The sequence below is a fragment of the Balaenoptera borealis genome (assembly GCF_965194805.1).
Source record: "Balaenoptera borealis genome assembly, chromosome: 3".
NCBI lineage: Eukaryota > Metazoa > Chordata > Mammalia > Artiodactyla > Balaenopteridae > Balaenoptera > Balaenoptera borealis.
Window position 1 is genome coordinate 67,508,061 of NC_138866.1, and position 16,366 is coordinate 67,524,426.

Consider the following 16,366-nt stretch of genomic DNA (forward strand, 5'->3'; position numbering starts at 1 on the left):
TGTCTCCCTCCCACCCTCCCTATCCCACCCCTCTAGGTGGTCACAGAGCACGGAGCTGATCTCCCTGTGCTATGCGGCTGCTTCCCACCAGCTATCTGTTTTACATTTGGTAGTGTATATATGTCCATGCCACTCTCTCACTTCATCCCAGCTTACCTTTCCCCCTCCCCGTGTCCTCAAGTCCATTCTCTATGTCTGCGTCTTTATTCCTGTCCTGCCCCTAGGTTCTTCAGTACCTTTTTTTTTTTTTAGATTCCATATATATGTGTTATCATACGGTATTTGTTTTTCTCTTTCTGACTTCACTCTGTATGACAGACTACGTCTATCCACCTCACTACAAATAACTCAATTTCATTTCTTTTTATGGCTGAGTAATATTCCACTGTATATGTGTGCCACATCTTCTTTATCCATTCATCTGTCAATGGACACTTAGGTTGCTTCCATGTCCTGGCTATTGTAAATAGAGCTGCAGTGAACATTGGGGTGCATCTGTCTTTTTGAATTATGGTTTCCTCAGGGTATATGCCCAGTAGTGGGATTGCTGGGTCGTATGGTAGTTCTACTTTTAGTTTTTTAAGGAACCTCCATACTGTTCTCCATAGTGGCTGTATCAATTTACATTCCCACCAACAGTGCAAGAGGGTTCCCTTTTCTCCACACCCTCTGCAGCATTTGTTTGTAGAGTTTTTGATGATGACCATTCTGACTGGTGTGAGGTGATACCTCATTGTAGTTTTGATTTGCATTTCTCTAATGGTTAGTGATGTTGAGCAACATTTCATGTGTTTGTTGGCAATCTGTATATCTTCTTTGGAGAAATGTCTATTTAGGTCTTTTCTGTCATATAACAGCCAATAATCAAATCAACCTTTTGAGGTTCCCGTAAGGACTAAAGGAAACATTTTGTGCAAATTGTCTAACACAATGTCTGGCACATAGGAGATCTTCAACTGTATTCATTCATGTACAGATCTTGAGTATGTCTCTAGACAAATGGGAAGAAGATTGTGAGATGGAAAACATAAGAGAAAGGAGAAATTATAGAACAAGTTTCCATAAGTTGGAGCAGCAGAGGAAGTGTTTTTGAAACAAAAGACTGACAATAATTACCTTTAAACAGGCAGAAAGGAGAAAAGGAATAGTGAACATTTAAAGAAATTCTGTCAACTGAAGAATAGGGGTTTTAGGATCACCAATCTCGGAAATGTTGGAAGAAAGATTACCTTATGAAGGTAAGGTGCGGGAGGGGTCGTAAATGGTGTTGGGTACTGGAAGGGAATAAATAATATTTGGAACAACTGCTATGGGTATTGGGGCAGGGAATCAACAAAACAAGAGAAGGATTGCTTAGAAGTAAGGAAGGTCAGTAAAGTCTGGATGGCATGAGTTTGCTGTTGAAAAAATTAGCAAGGCATCAAAAAGTGTGTGTCTAAAGTGTTACTGGTCAATTCCATTTATGGAGCACCATCAGTGCTGGGCAAGATGGGCTCTCAGTAGAGGAGGAGGACGACAGAGCTGGAAAGCTGTGTGTGTATGTATACATACATACACACACACACATTTACGTTCTGTCAAAGAAGCAGAATAGCTTGCTCAATCTAGTATTATGTTATACCTGGAAAAGACTTTTAGAGCTTATGTAGTTCAACTGAAACTTAGATGTGAGAACTGAGTGTGACTTGCCAGAAATTGTTTTAGTAGGAGGCAGTATGTTATAATGGTTAGGAGAATGGCACCAGGACCTGACTTCTGGGGTTTGAATCCCAGTTGTGTGACCTTGGGCAAGTTTCTTAACTATGTAAAGCTTATCCACTGCCTGTGATGTAATAGTCACTCCATAAACGTTTTCTAGACTCAGGGCTCCTGATTCTTGTCCACTGTTCTGTCTGCTACATGGGGCTGCCTTGTTGACTAACAGACCTCCTTGAGGACTGACTGTAAGTCTCTTTTGGAACAACCCTTTTCTTTACAAACCATATTAACTATATTGGGCCCGTGTTTCATATGAATTTGCATCCTTAACCTTTGACACACCAAATTTTTTTTCAATGTTCCTATTGAACTGACACAGTGGCTTCACAATAAGGATGATCTTGCTTGAAATACGTGTAATGAATAATCTTTGTATGTAATTTATGAAGCCAGTCCCATTTCTTTTGACCGTATAGCTTTTACAACAGCTCACTTGAAGACTAATCTCAGTTTTCTTCATCAGAATTCTGTTCAAAAGGGAACACTATTGAGCATATTTTTTGACAAGGAGAACAAGGAACAGAGAGGATCAGTGAGTTTCCTGAGGCCAAACAGTGACAGAAGTGTGGGGCATGAAGCATGGATTATCCACAACTTACCCAGTGGTGTGGCTTCTCTTCCAGTTATAACCTCAAGCCAACATGAGCTGATCTAGAGGCCTTGGGACATTGCATAGATGCTTAAGGTAGACCATAAAGCATTAAACTCCCTTTTTCAGAACCCAGAAATAATTTTTCTTTTCCCTACTTCTCTCCCTTCCATTTTTGTGGCAAAGGAAAAAGAATTAGAAATTAGACCTAGCGAGGCCATTTGGGCCTCAGAAAACAAGTCAGTTGTTTGTGTTTCCTTCACTCCAGAGATATTCTGAGGGTTGGTACACACCAGCCTGGAGGAAGGAAGGATCCATGGACCATCTCATTTCTGACTCAGTCAGCCAGCTGGGTGTTGAGACTATTTGCATGGCTTCCAATCCGTCAATGCTTGAAAACATTTACTACGGAAAGGATCGCTGGCTCGGGGAAGACATTTGTCTAATTCGGCAACAGCACTTTACACTGCATTTCCAGATTATGCCTCTCCTTGAAAATGATCTATTACAGGAGGAGTTTATAAAATTAAACACTTGTCATTATGCAATGCAAAATTCATGAAGCAACCAAATGTCAGGGATCTACATATTTAAAAGATGGGAGCTTTAGCATTTCTTTCCTGGCAGGGATTCCGAGCAGTAAAAGGCCCAGAGAAAAACATAGTTAATCACAAAGCTGTTTTGGAACGGACCAAACCACTCCTTTTGGGGACCTTGTTTTCCAATTGAAAAAAGTAATTATTTCTTTGATAAATATTTACTGAGTATCTACTATGTGCCAATCACTGTGCAAAGCAGGGGGCAACAGCCATGAATATAGGCAATATTCCGGCTCTCATGGAGCCTACATTCTAGTGAGTGGTGCGCTGCAGGGAGGTAGGCAACAAACAAGTAGACAAGTACATGAACAAGAAAGTACTTTTGATACACAAGGTTCCCTCCCTACCCACATACACTATTTTTTTCTGTCAAAGAGAAAGGAGAGCTGTGTCTTCAAACTACAGTAACCATTTTGGAATTGCCAGGGTGAAATCATACACATGTGAACAGTTAACACTAAGCAATTATGGGGAGCAGAATACCACACTAGATTCAGAAAATTATGGAATACCAAAGGTGAAAAATAAACTAGCTGCCTGCAAAGCACTTTCCTTTGAAAAAATATAAACCACAGCCTTGACAAAATTGAAGATCATCCGTCGGGACCCTCTAAGTCACGCTGTCTCCCACTGCACCTTCACTTCTAGCTCTGCAGGAAAGAGGAGGTAATAAACACCTGTCCCCAGGTTTGGCCTGTGATAGATGCAGGAAGATTAAGCAACTTCAGCATTTTCTTGCAGGCCCAATTACCTGTCGATTTTATGCTCATGACAAACACTCCTAGAGGAGTGCACTGCTAGAGGGACCGGGGACTTATAAGTCTGCCCCTAATGACTTTTTCATTGGGAACCACGCCTAGTGGCCCTGATTCCTCTTGGGTATCTGTTCCAGCAGTTTGAGGCCCATGAATATGCTAGAGCCTTCCCCTCAGAGCTCTGTTGTCACTCTGTCGTCTGATCACCAACTCACATCAAGGTCGCCAATTGTGTCATGACATTGAGACCCAGCTGCTTTGGCACAGCCATTTTTATGCCAGGAACTTTTCAACATGGAAACGTGGCTTTGACATAATATTTTAACTTCTGACTTTCAGCGTTTTAAAATACGCATCATGGTGAGAGTTAAAGGTGTAGTAAGAATCGAGGGTGTTGGCTTCACATGTTAATTAGTAATGACACAACAAAGAAAACAGTGATTTTGTGCATTGAAAGTGCCATTCGATGTCAAAACAGCTACAGCAGAATGAATATGTCAAAGTGAACGCATCAAATCACGTCAAAAGTTCTTGGATTGTCCTCTTCCTTTGTCTTCACTACTCATCTAGGGCATGATGGAGGAGGCCTATTCCAGGAAACTCCTTAGTCTGAACATGATATGAGCATCCAACCTCAGCAGCAAATCACACAGGTCAGACATCATGAGGCTCTCCTGCCATAACATCATGCACCTGTGTCAGACAGCAGGGAGCAGCTACTGGGGGGGGGTTGGTGATGAGGCTATCAGGCCATGGCCTGTCAGCAAAATTTTTATGAGCATCTATAGTTCCCTGAAAGTGGGCCCACTGAGGGAGGATCTCAGAGAAGAGGTTAGATCAGAGACAGGTGTGATTCATCTTAGACTGCAATCAGGGACGAACACATTTTGAGAGGAGTGAATGAGGCATTCCAGGGGGAGACTGTTGTACACAAAACATTCTTGTACCAGGAATGCCAGAGAGATGAGCTTGACCGGAACTTGGGACATGTGTCAGGGAGCATGTGTTCTGTGAAAGTGGGTTAGAGTTGGGAAAGGGCTCAAGTGTGTGAGGCTAAGAAACTTGGTGGTGCTGAGAGGCAATAAGGAGCTATTATGGCATTTTAACAGGTGAGCTCCATGACGGCCTACTATCAATAGTTAAAAGACTACCCAAGCTTTTTTGTGAGATGAACTGGTACAGGAGTGGAATTAGAAGCCAAAAGAACTGCCCTAAAGTTACTCCCCAGCCCACGTATAAGGCAGTGAGGATTTAAACTCATTGTGCAGTGGCTGCAGAAGTGGAAATGAAGATGTGTATTTGAAAGGAATCAAGAAGAAGGAATTTCCAAGTCCTGGGGGAAGTTAAATATTGGGGGTAAAATAAGGGTAAATCTAAAATGAACCTAAGGTACTGAACTGAGTTGAAGATTGGGAACATTGTTGCCATTGATAGTAATGGACAGAATTGGGAAACATGTCTGTTTGGGGGTTAGAGTCAGAGCCCAGAATTTACTTTCTTATCGTAGTGTTGATGGGACAGCCAAGAAGAACTATTCTGCTGCAAAGGTAAATGGTGATATGGGTCTGAAAAGAGGTTGAAAAATCACAGTAGAAATGGAGGATTTGGGAACTATCTTAGTAGAATGGTAGCTAAAATCATGTGAGCAAATCATAATCATCACTATCAACACCACCAATTGCTATCATCATGAAGCATTGTATAAGGATACAGTGGGAGTGAGTAAATATATTTGTAAATTCACAAGCATACCTATGAACAAAATCCAAGTTCGATAAAGTCCCCAGATAGGAAGACAAGAAATCAGTGAAAAATGTAAGACACTGAGTTATTTGAAAAACAGAATAAACAAAGTAGAGAAGAGAGGAGAATGCTTCAAGAAAGGAATGCGGTCAGGATGCCACGATGAAGCAGTGAATTCAAGAAGAGGAAACAGAAGTGAACTATTTGCCCTGGAAAGGCTAACTTCCTTTTTGGAAAGTAGCGAGTTTACAGACAGGGTTAAGTAGAGAGAGGCTGGAGAAGAAGTGGAGATTGAAATAGAACTAAGTTTAAAAGGACAGAATCAAAGTTGGAAGGAACTTAGAGGTCATCTATTGTGACAGCTTCTCCATTTCAGGAATCACTTTCGAGATCGGCAGACCTAACAGATGTCACTTCCCCATGTTGGAAGGGCGCTTCCTAATTTGTCAGGCAGTCGATTCTGTATTTGAATAATAGGATATTGGGTCAATGAATTGCTCATTTCCTTGAGATAAAATATGGAAAGATACAAGCACAGAAAGTAGAAATTTGCCGGTAGCAGGAAACTATAGAGGGATTAAATCCCTATATTTATTTCAACTAGAAGAGAGCTTGTACATATTTAAAGGACATGAAAAAGGAGCATTAGAGAGTTTAGAGAGAGAAGGATGATAAAACCTCTTAGAAGCCAGAGGCAGGAAGTGATCAGAGACACAGATGGAATGGTTATTTTCTTTTTATTTACCTACCCACTAACCAGTGCCTAATGCAGTGCTTTTAGCATAGCATGCGTGCGGTAGAGAGATGTGCTGGTTGATTAAACGAGAAGAAAAACATTTTTGAGCTCCAGGAAAAGAAAAGGGAGGAATTCAAAATCAGATCTGGGATCTAACTAGTGATACAAATTGTGTGAGCTGAGGACTAAGAGAAAATTCAGAAGCATCACTTTTGGCCACTAAAAAGAAAATGGCTGCTGTTTTAGACAATTTTAAAGATAATGATTAAAAAAAAAAAAAGCTGTGTGACTCCTTTGTATCTTCTCCCAAATCTGAAGTAATAGGCAAGGCATTCGGATCAAACCGTTCCTCCTGGAGGATGAGACATGCCAACAGAACCTTGGCCAGATGGGAGCTGTAGAAAAATCCTCAGAGGGGCATTTTGTTGCCCAGTCAGTTTGTATTTAAATCAGGTGCCTCCAGGGTAAAAGGCCAGAGCTTTGCCAGTCAAGAACAAGGATGTAAGCTGCTGCTGTGTGAAACAAGTTAAGTTGCTTCGTTCCAGGGAATATGGTCCAAGTGTCATAAATGCATCTGTTTAATAATGCATATCAATAGCTGTTCCAGAATTTGGGTGTCTTGCACTGCCTTTGTTTCCTCATTTCCAGAAAAATGAACAAACCCATGTCTTAGTGAAAGCACTAGATGGCAGCATAGGACATCTATTCAACTGTCTCTCACCACAGGCTGCTGGAATTTTGACAGATACAAAACGGTACCTGTGGTTTTGTGTATAAAACTGATATAACTGTTTGTACATTTAAAAAATGTAACAATAAATTAAACATAAGGGAAAGGGGTTGCTAATAAATACAGTGTTAGACTGCATTTTTGTATACCAGGTGACGACAAGCTTGGGCATTCAAACCTGATTTGTGCAGGGGATGGGCAGGATGGGAAGCAAGTTGAAGGAGTTGCGACATGTACATGCTGGTTGGTTATAGCTTCCTTGAGGTTTGTTGATGATTTGCCCATATGCCTATACACAACACACAGAGGTGAAAATCTAGGAAGGTGAGGGGTGCAATATGTCTAAAAGTCTAGTTACAAGGGATTCTAGAAGGAAGCACTGTTCTGTGGTTCCCTAACTCAGTGTTTGGATGGGTGGAAGCTGAAAGTGTGAGTTCATTATGTGTTTTTTTTTAAAGGGGGACACAAATCATGCCTTTCCATCATTTCAAAAATGGACCCTTTATGCCTGCCCACATCCTAGCCTATCGGACTGGGCTCTGTACACACTGTCATCTAGGCCGATTCATTTTCTTGGTCAGAACAAGGTACAGTCTGAGATGCCAAGGATGTGAATTTGATACCAGGAAGGGCCAGTTGGCATGCTGCGGAGAAGAAGGAAAGCAAAAACGATTCCAGGCCGTACATGGTGAACCTCACTCAACCAGCAGTAATAGAGATTCTTTACCACACCTAGAAGAATAATTCGGAGCATAAATCCAATCATGCTGGTCAGAAACATTGTCATTTTATTCTTTTTTTAATTCAACAAACCATTTATTATCTACGATGTGCCAAGCATTGTGCTGGGCAATGAAAGAGAGCTAAAAACAAAAAATAAACAAAAAACCCTCAAAACCCAAAACAGGATACAACATAATGTACAACTTATTTATCACAAAGACAGTAATAATAATAGTTACTACTGGCATAATGGCTTATAGTTCATGACACATAGATCCACAATATCTTTTTTGGGTCTGACAATAACCCTGTAGTTTAGATATTTTTAGAAGTGACGAAACTCAAGTTCAGAATTAGTAATTTGCCTAAGATCATAGCCAATAACTAGAACCAGGGGAACTTGAGGCTAGTCTTTTGACTCTAATTCCTAAACTCTTTCCACTACGCCACACAACTATAAAGAAAATGCTTGTCAGATTTTGTGCCATTTCAAGCTCTTCTCCTCTTGAAAACATTTTTATCTCAGACATGTGTGAAATTCAGATCAAAGATTTGCATTCAAGTGCTATATGATTATTTGTTTAGTAAATGATGTTTAGAAATAAAGGCATGTTCTACTAAAGGTAGAATAAAAACAAAAGTAAGGTGCTAAGGAAGACCATTTCACCTTGGTTTGAGGTTATTTGATTGCTTATTTACAACTAGGACAAATGCTCTTTTTATTAGCCATCTTCTTTCTATTGAGTGAGCATATAGACTTCTTCTGGTGTAGGAAAGGGTATTTTCCAGATATCATTTCTTTACTTCTTATACCTAAATTTCTCTCACTTCCCTCATTGTTTCCCCAGGGTTGCTATGTTTTGCTCTGTAGCAAACAGAGTGCTACAGAGTGCTCTGTAGCAAATAGTGCTGTATACTCAGCACTTCGCAGACCGCTTGGCATTTAGTGGTTTCTCGTTTATTTGTTGAATGAATGGAGTAAATGAAAATGGAATCTCCATCTATTGGCCTCATTTGGTCCAGCCCAAGCCGGCCTTCTGCCTCTTTCCAGAGGATCTCTCCATTTTAAGGTCAAAACTTACCTCAAATCTTATCTACTAATCAAAGCTGTCTGTAAGTTTCTTTAGTAGTGTACAGGCCATTGCCACATAATTTAGCACTTCTTTTTAGGTTTTCTTGCATTGTTCTCCAGTTGTTTCATGTGGGTGAGTCATGTTTCCCCAACCAGAGTATCAGGTCTAGGAGGGCAGTGCTTGTCATCACATATCAGTTTACTTGCTTCTCACATTTTGCCTATTTAAATCTGTAAATTCTGTGTGGTCATGCCTTTCTGTGGTGGCACATTCCAGTCTAATCCCATCTACAGGCACTTGAGCATGAGTGGGGAGGTAGAGATGCTATCTTTTTTGGGGGGGCATGGCACCAGGTGAAATCATCCTCTTTCAATGTGGGCATTCAAACCAACAAAGAGGCCGTGTTGCTTTATTCCTGGAGCCTGCTGATTGCCCATTTTAGTGATCTAGGTCCATCATCTCTGTTTTAGCTAGTCACAAAGGGCCAGTTGTAAACAACCACAGACCAACCTGGATCACATTACCCAGGAGATGAGCAAATGCCAAGTATAGCCTTGGATAGAGTCTGGAGGGCTTGAAACTTACAGCTTGTGATGTAAGTCAGAAGCAAAGATCATAAAAAAGTAGGTTGATTTCCTCCTACTTAGCATTCAGTGGAATGAATCATTTAAATGCTCAATGATTTTTTTTAAACAAGCTTTCAACATAGAGATTAATGAAGTTTTCCCCTCCTTTGCTTTCTGTATGCATAAGCCCAGAGTTGGCTTATATGTGGGCAATATGTTGCCATCTATATGGTGGGATTTGAAGTCCACAGTTTTCCCCCTGCTGACCTACTATAGTACAATCTTTGGCATCACTTATTTTGGATAAAGCATCACCTGTAGAAAATTTCTGTGAAAATGGATATGACCTGGCAGAGACCTTAGAAATTACTAACAAAGAGTAATTCTTTAGGTCATTTAATTTTCTCTCAGCATCTGCATCACTACTCCTCCAACCTTCCACTCCCCCCGCCCCCTTCCCCCAGTAGAATAAGTAGGGAGGGCAGAAAGGAAAAAACTCATCACTCAGGGGTAAAAAATTCTAAAACAATCTTTGTTCAGCTTATCATTAATTAGAGTCAATAGAAATTTGGAAACACTGAAAGGAGAATTCTGATCTTCGTGTGAGAATACTTTAAATGTTAATTTCCCCCCTCCTGTGTTAGTGTTAGAATTCTCAACAGGTAATGATTTAGAATTCTTCCTAAGGCTTTATGGATGGCCACAAGAAGGTGGAAATACTTTCACTTTCTACAGTGATCCGACAGAGATCCAAGTCAGTGAGAAGAGACACAGAAATCCAGGCCAAGGGTTGGTGTTCCCAGCTCAGGGACAGAGAATCCCCATAGCCCGTGCCCAGCAAGGGGTGAGCAAGTTCTCTCTTTGCTGCCTCTAACTGTCCTTAAATCTCAGGGACCCTTTTAAGTCTCAACTTGCAACAGATGACAGAAGCGTCTCAGCAAATGAGTCCTTGCAGGTGGAAGAGAGAGAGTATGCACCTGCCCTCAGGAGAGGGGCAAAGGGAGTTTCCCACAGAGTAGGTGGGATTAAACCTGACAGTGCAAATAATTAGGCTGCAGAAAGATTGTTCCTGAAGCGCACACTTAGACTGAGTACCTGCTTTTATAAACAAAGAAAACTTTTTGAGACCAGAGGTGAGAGGATCAAAAGTCTGAAGGAGCCAGAGTCTATTAGTTTTTATTTTGTGGGATGTTGGGGAAGGGAGGAGGGGCAAGATCCCAATTCTGTATTCTCGGTCAGTGTCCTGCCTGGTTGGTCTGAGGTTTCAGGTACAGGTGTGCTCCATCTCAGGTCTAAACAGCACATACTAGTTTACTGGTCGATGGCCCTCCTATCAAAGCCCTCCAAATCCTTCTGTAACTGTCTTGCACCTGGCCTAGCCAGAGGTCCAGGGAAATACATGTTTCCATGGGAACTGTGCCCAGGAGAGGACACAGCAACCAGTGCGGGAGTGAGGGGAAGGCCTGCAACCTGGGTCCAATGTCCCAGGTTCTTTCAGTCTTTGTGATGTTTGCCTGTATTTTACTATTTTGTGTTTGTAAAAACAGCCACAGGAAACCTGATCTTTTCTTTGTAAGCAACACATCTACAGAATTAAGAGGTCTGTGGGACCAATTAAGCAGTGAATCTTTAAGGCACCAGATCCTTTACAGTGACTCAGGCTAAACTACCTCAATTGCCAGAAGACCAGCTTTGCCTTCGCTGATGTGCCCGGAGCTGAACTGTTTTAGGGAGAAGAGTGAGAATCAAAGGATTGTGTGTGTTTGTGTGTGTATGGTGTCATGTGGTGTGGTGGTGTGTGTGGTGTGGAGTATATGAGTGTGTGTGCATGCATGTGTGTGTGTGTGTGTGTGGATGGTGAATCTTATATTCCATAGCTTAATGGAGTTAATGGGAATAATATTATTATATGGTTTTAGGCAAATTGTTCACTTATGTTATTGGCATTTCCAAGTATCTGCAGCTGGGTCAAATGAAAGCTGGACTAAACTGTACCTTCAGTTAATATACTCTGCTGTTAATTCTGCCAGGTAGCTCAAATGTTGATAGACCAATATGCAGTCCAGACAAGACAGCATGGGGTTCTAGAAGGGACTTAGACCTCGGGGGCCGGTGTGCTCGCTTAGACACATCCTAGCTGTATAACCACCCCAGATGGTTGTTATGAGGGAAAAAACTAAGTATCTCAAGAAAAGTGCTCAGCATGTGGCCTATCATTTAGCCTGTGTCCAACAAACAGACTTTCTCCTCCTACCTGGCATATTGAGCAGAAACAGTGTCTTAGCCCTTTCCTTTTGTCCTTCTCACTTTAGAAACCATAATATAATCCTCTTTTTCCTGTCCTCCCAGAAAATTCACTTCATTTTCCATATAAAGCTAAGACATAGTAACAAGATGGCCCTAAATAGCACATACTTCTGATGTGAGGAAATATTTTCTTATGTCTACTGTGGGGACTTTAAATTCTGGGCTCCAGGCTTATGGTTCCATTGAGTAATCACATGACTTAGAGCAAGACTGTAGGAACTTTAAGTCACTATTTTCTTCACACAAACATAAAAATTATCCTTCAAAGGCCTGAATCAGATTTTCTGTGCGGGTACATAACCATCTCTCATTTCCATGCTGGTCCATAACCATATCTTGCCTTTGGGAACTCTGATGGCCATTACAGTTACATGTTCTGAGATGATTTCTTCCATATTAATAACATCTCTCCAACCAGATATTCAGCTATAAGTGTATAGGGTCCATATCATATTTTTCTCTGTGGTATGTTTATTGATTGGTGGATGACATTATCTAGGGAGTAATTATCTAAAATGTGGACTACTGCATTTGGATCTCTTGCTACTGCTTCTTCGTCTTCCTCTACCATTTTACCTATTTTACAGCTCCAAGCTTTTCCACCAGACAATGGACAGGACAGAGGAAAGATAATCTGGTCTCTTGGTCCACTCTTTGATGAAATAGAATTTGAGAAACCCTTGCCTAGAATGAGATTTTTTAGTTCTCTGTGGTTTTTCAGTTATTCATGCATTCTTTTTTTTTTTTTTTTTTTTTTTTTTTTAAATTTTTTTTTTATATTCATGCATTCTTTATTACTACTGGCAAGGCCTCCTGGAGAGAACCTCATGAAAACTTTACGAAGAACCACTATTATTGCAGGGAAGTAAGGGTTAAGTATAATATATGGAATGAAATGTAAGTGCTGCAGCTGTTCAGCTGGGTATAATAATACACACCTGATGCTACTTATATTCTGATGTCCTAGTAGCAGCTGCTAAGAATTTTTAAACAAAGAAAGCACAGAATATTTGCATAACTAACTCCAAGTTTAGGAATTTGTTTTATTATTGTTAATAATGAGAAGGAGGAGAAGGGAAAAAAATCAAGGTTATATAATTGGTGGAACCAGTTAAATGCTCGCTTCCTCCCTCTCTCCTTCCCTCCACCTCCCTCTCTTTCTCTTTCTATACTGCTGAAGGTAATGGGTGGAGGGAAATAAGAGGAGGAATTGGGAAGAGTTGTATATATCACAAGTGGGCCAGTTCTATTCTGCTGGTCTCTGTCATAATGACAACTGAGAAAATATTCCTAACAGCTCCCACGTCTCCATTTCAGCAGCTACTAACATCACACTATCCTAACACTGGAGTACCACGGGCCAAGTCCACATACTATAGAAAGTGTTGAAATGTAGCTGCTATTTACCAACAGCAGACAGCCTGAGCACTGTGGGCATATTTCCCATATGGCACAGCATGGTAGAAATGTGGGCTTTGCCAAGACATTGGTGACCTTACATACATTTGCAAAAAGTCAAATACAGTAAAGCCCATTTCCAGGGCCTGAAACAGTTTAACACTAATCACAGGGCTTTCCCTTCTAGTTTTTACATCCTATTTGTATCACTCTTTCAGAGTCCATTAAGATGGGGCTCTAAGGCTAAGAGGCAACGTCACAGGGCCCTTGCTGTTCTGTGCATGCTAAGTAGACCACATTCCTGCCATGGGATGAACGGTAAAATGGCTCTGATTTCTAAATAGAGGCAGTAAGTCTTTAAAGAAACGTAACTTCATTTACTTTCAGTGGTGAAGGCCGTTGCCACTTGCCTGTGCCAACTTCCACTGGAGCCCATTGCTGGGCCTAGAGGGTGGAGTGGGTATAGAAGAGAAGGACTGCTTCTGGCTGTCTGCTTCTCTGGTTATTTGCAAAGCCAGTGCAGCCCTCCTGTTATTACGAGATCTGAGGCAAAGAACTGAAAGTGGCTGGCTTAGATTTTTATGTCCCAGGGTGCCAATTGCTTTTGAAGGAAAGTAACGGCATTGAGGTGATTATCAACATGCACAATAAAAGAGTACAAAAGTGGAAATAATCTGTCAAGAGTTACCTTGGCTTAATTTAGGTTTTTGGGGGATGAAATGGAAAGGACCAAGGCTTTAATATCTATTCCTTATTCTTCCCATCCCTCCAATGCCTCACTCTCCATCCCTGACTTTCTAGAAAGCTGTTGTTTACAATGTATTTATGTGTACAGAAACAGCCAGACCTGTTTGAAAGCCTCAAAGATATGATCTCAGAGAGTCATTCATCAGAACCTCATGGATCTCCACTAAGGAGAACAGTATAATATTCTTGGGGCAAGCAGTAGGCAAATTCCTTTGCATATAAGCAACACTAAGCAAAATCCCTCTCCCATTGCCTATCAAATGCTTTACAGTTTGTAGACACATCGTTCCACCAAATAAAGCAGATGGAAGTCAATATGCCTTTTTTTTTTTAAATAAATTTATTTATTTATTTATTTTTGGCTGTGCTGGGTCTTCGTTTCTGTGCAAGGGCTTTCTCTAGTTGCGGCGAGCGGGGGCCACTCTTCATCGCGGTGCACGGGCTTCTCACTATCGCGGCCTCTCTTGTTGCGGAGCACAGGCTCCAGACGTGCAGGCTCAGCAGTTGTGGCTCACAGACCCAGTTGCTCCGCGGCATGTGGGATCCTCCCAGACAAGGGCTCGAACCCGTGTCCCCTGCATTGGCAGGCAGATTCTCAACCACTGCGCCACCAGGGAAGCCCCTCAATATGCCTTTTAAAATTTATGCAGCTTTTAATGGAAGAATGATCGGCCACTCTGTATGCAATGTAGGGTGGCAGGCCTGTAATGATGTCTCCAGAGTGTTCCCTCCAAACAAGGGAGGACTTTCTCTGGTTACTCTGTAACCCTGGATGGAGCAGCATATTTTACCTGTAAATGTATTGAAGTCTACAGGACTGAGCTAGGTATTTTTCCTAGGATTTAGAAATAGACTGCTTAATGTCGGGTGTTCGTCACTTCTCGGTTAGATTGTTCAAGCTGATTACTTTGGTCAAGGGAAAACTAAGGTTTTTAAGACCAATGTAATTATTTTGCTATAGCATAGAGAAAAATGCTCTTCACACAAACTGTGCCACAAAAGTCTCACCAGATCCTGATCCTTAGCCAGTTGTCTTGCAAATACATATTACTAATCTCAGGAGGAACTAGGGGAATATTACAAATACAGTCATCCCTTGGCACCTGCGGGGGATTGATTCCAGAAATCCCCCACCCCTGACAGATACCAAAATTCACAGGTACTCAAGTCCCTTATATAAAATGGCATAGTATTTGCATATAACCTATGCACATCCTCCTATAAACTTCAAATCACCTCTAGATTACTTATAATACCTAATACAATGTAAATGCTCTGTAAATAGTTGTAAGTACAATGTAAATGGTATGTAAATAGTTGCTGGCATGTGGCAAATTCAAGTTTTGCTTTTTGGATTTTTCTGGAATTTTTTTGGAATATTTTCGACCCGTGGTTGATTGAATTGGTGGATGTGGAACCAACAGATTTGGGAGGCTGACTACATGTAATAATACAGCGCATGTATCAGTCAGCATAGGTGAAGTGCTATAGCAAAAACTCCCGAATCTCAGGGGCTCAGCACAGTGAGGACTGACTACTGGCTCAAGTCACAGTTTAATGCAGGTTGGTGGAGTGAATGCGGGTCTTCCACACAAGGTTCCTCCATATTCTAGGACCTTGAAGGGCTCCATTTTATTCTCTGAAATCAGCTAACATAGAAGAAAGAGCATGGAGAAGGTACAGCCATTCTAACCTGCCTTGGCACAGAGGTGACACATTGCTTCTTCTCAGGTGTTATTGTGAGAACAAGTCACATGACCCTGTCTAATTGCAGTGGGTCTGGGACATGTGGCCAACCATTCACCAAAGAAAAGGACACAGGTAAGGGTGTGTGTCTATCACAGTGCAACTCTCTGCTCTGGCAATAGCAGTATCTTTGTAAACAGAGGACAAGCCTTTTTTTGTCGTTGTTATAGGATTTAGCTGGGGCATACTGCCAGCCTTATTCCATGTCATGATTTGTAAGAGAATTGCAGACACAATAGAGTGACTGTAAAATTTTCCTTTTGTATTACCTTCTCACAATATACATCCCATCACTGAATATCATAGCTAGGGATCAATATTTCAGGGCGACAGTGGTGGATTCACGACCAGTCAGATCTTGTCAAGTGAGCATACACCGCAGGCCCTTGATCTGAGCCTGGGTAGCTGCTTAAGAGGGTTGTAAATTTCAAGACAATGCCATTCCCAATTGCAATGGCACCTCATGTTTCATTTCTAGCTCCTTGGTGAGAGTGTCTCCTCCCACTGGCATGACATTTAGATTGTTTTAGTGGCTCCTAAGATGGGTGTGAGGAGAACAGAAAAACTCCTTTGAATTGTAATCAGTCTGTCTCCAGACACAGTGCTAGCAAAGATGCGTAAACAGCACTCTGTAAAGATAAGAAAATATTTGTGGTGCTTCACACACACCTATAGACAAAAAACAGTTCTTGTTGCTGTAGAAGCAGCAACACTGTGCAGCCTTAATTAAAGCATCATCTGACCTGTTTTTTTTTATGCTACAGTTGCAGAATCCTGCTGAAAAAAAGGATTAATTACAGATGAGCTGTGTGTCATGGTAATTAACTATTGCGGTTTCTCTTGTTTGCCACATTCTGGTACTTTTTCCGCTTTAGTACATTCAAGAAATGGGAATT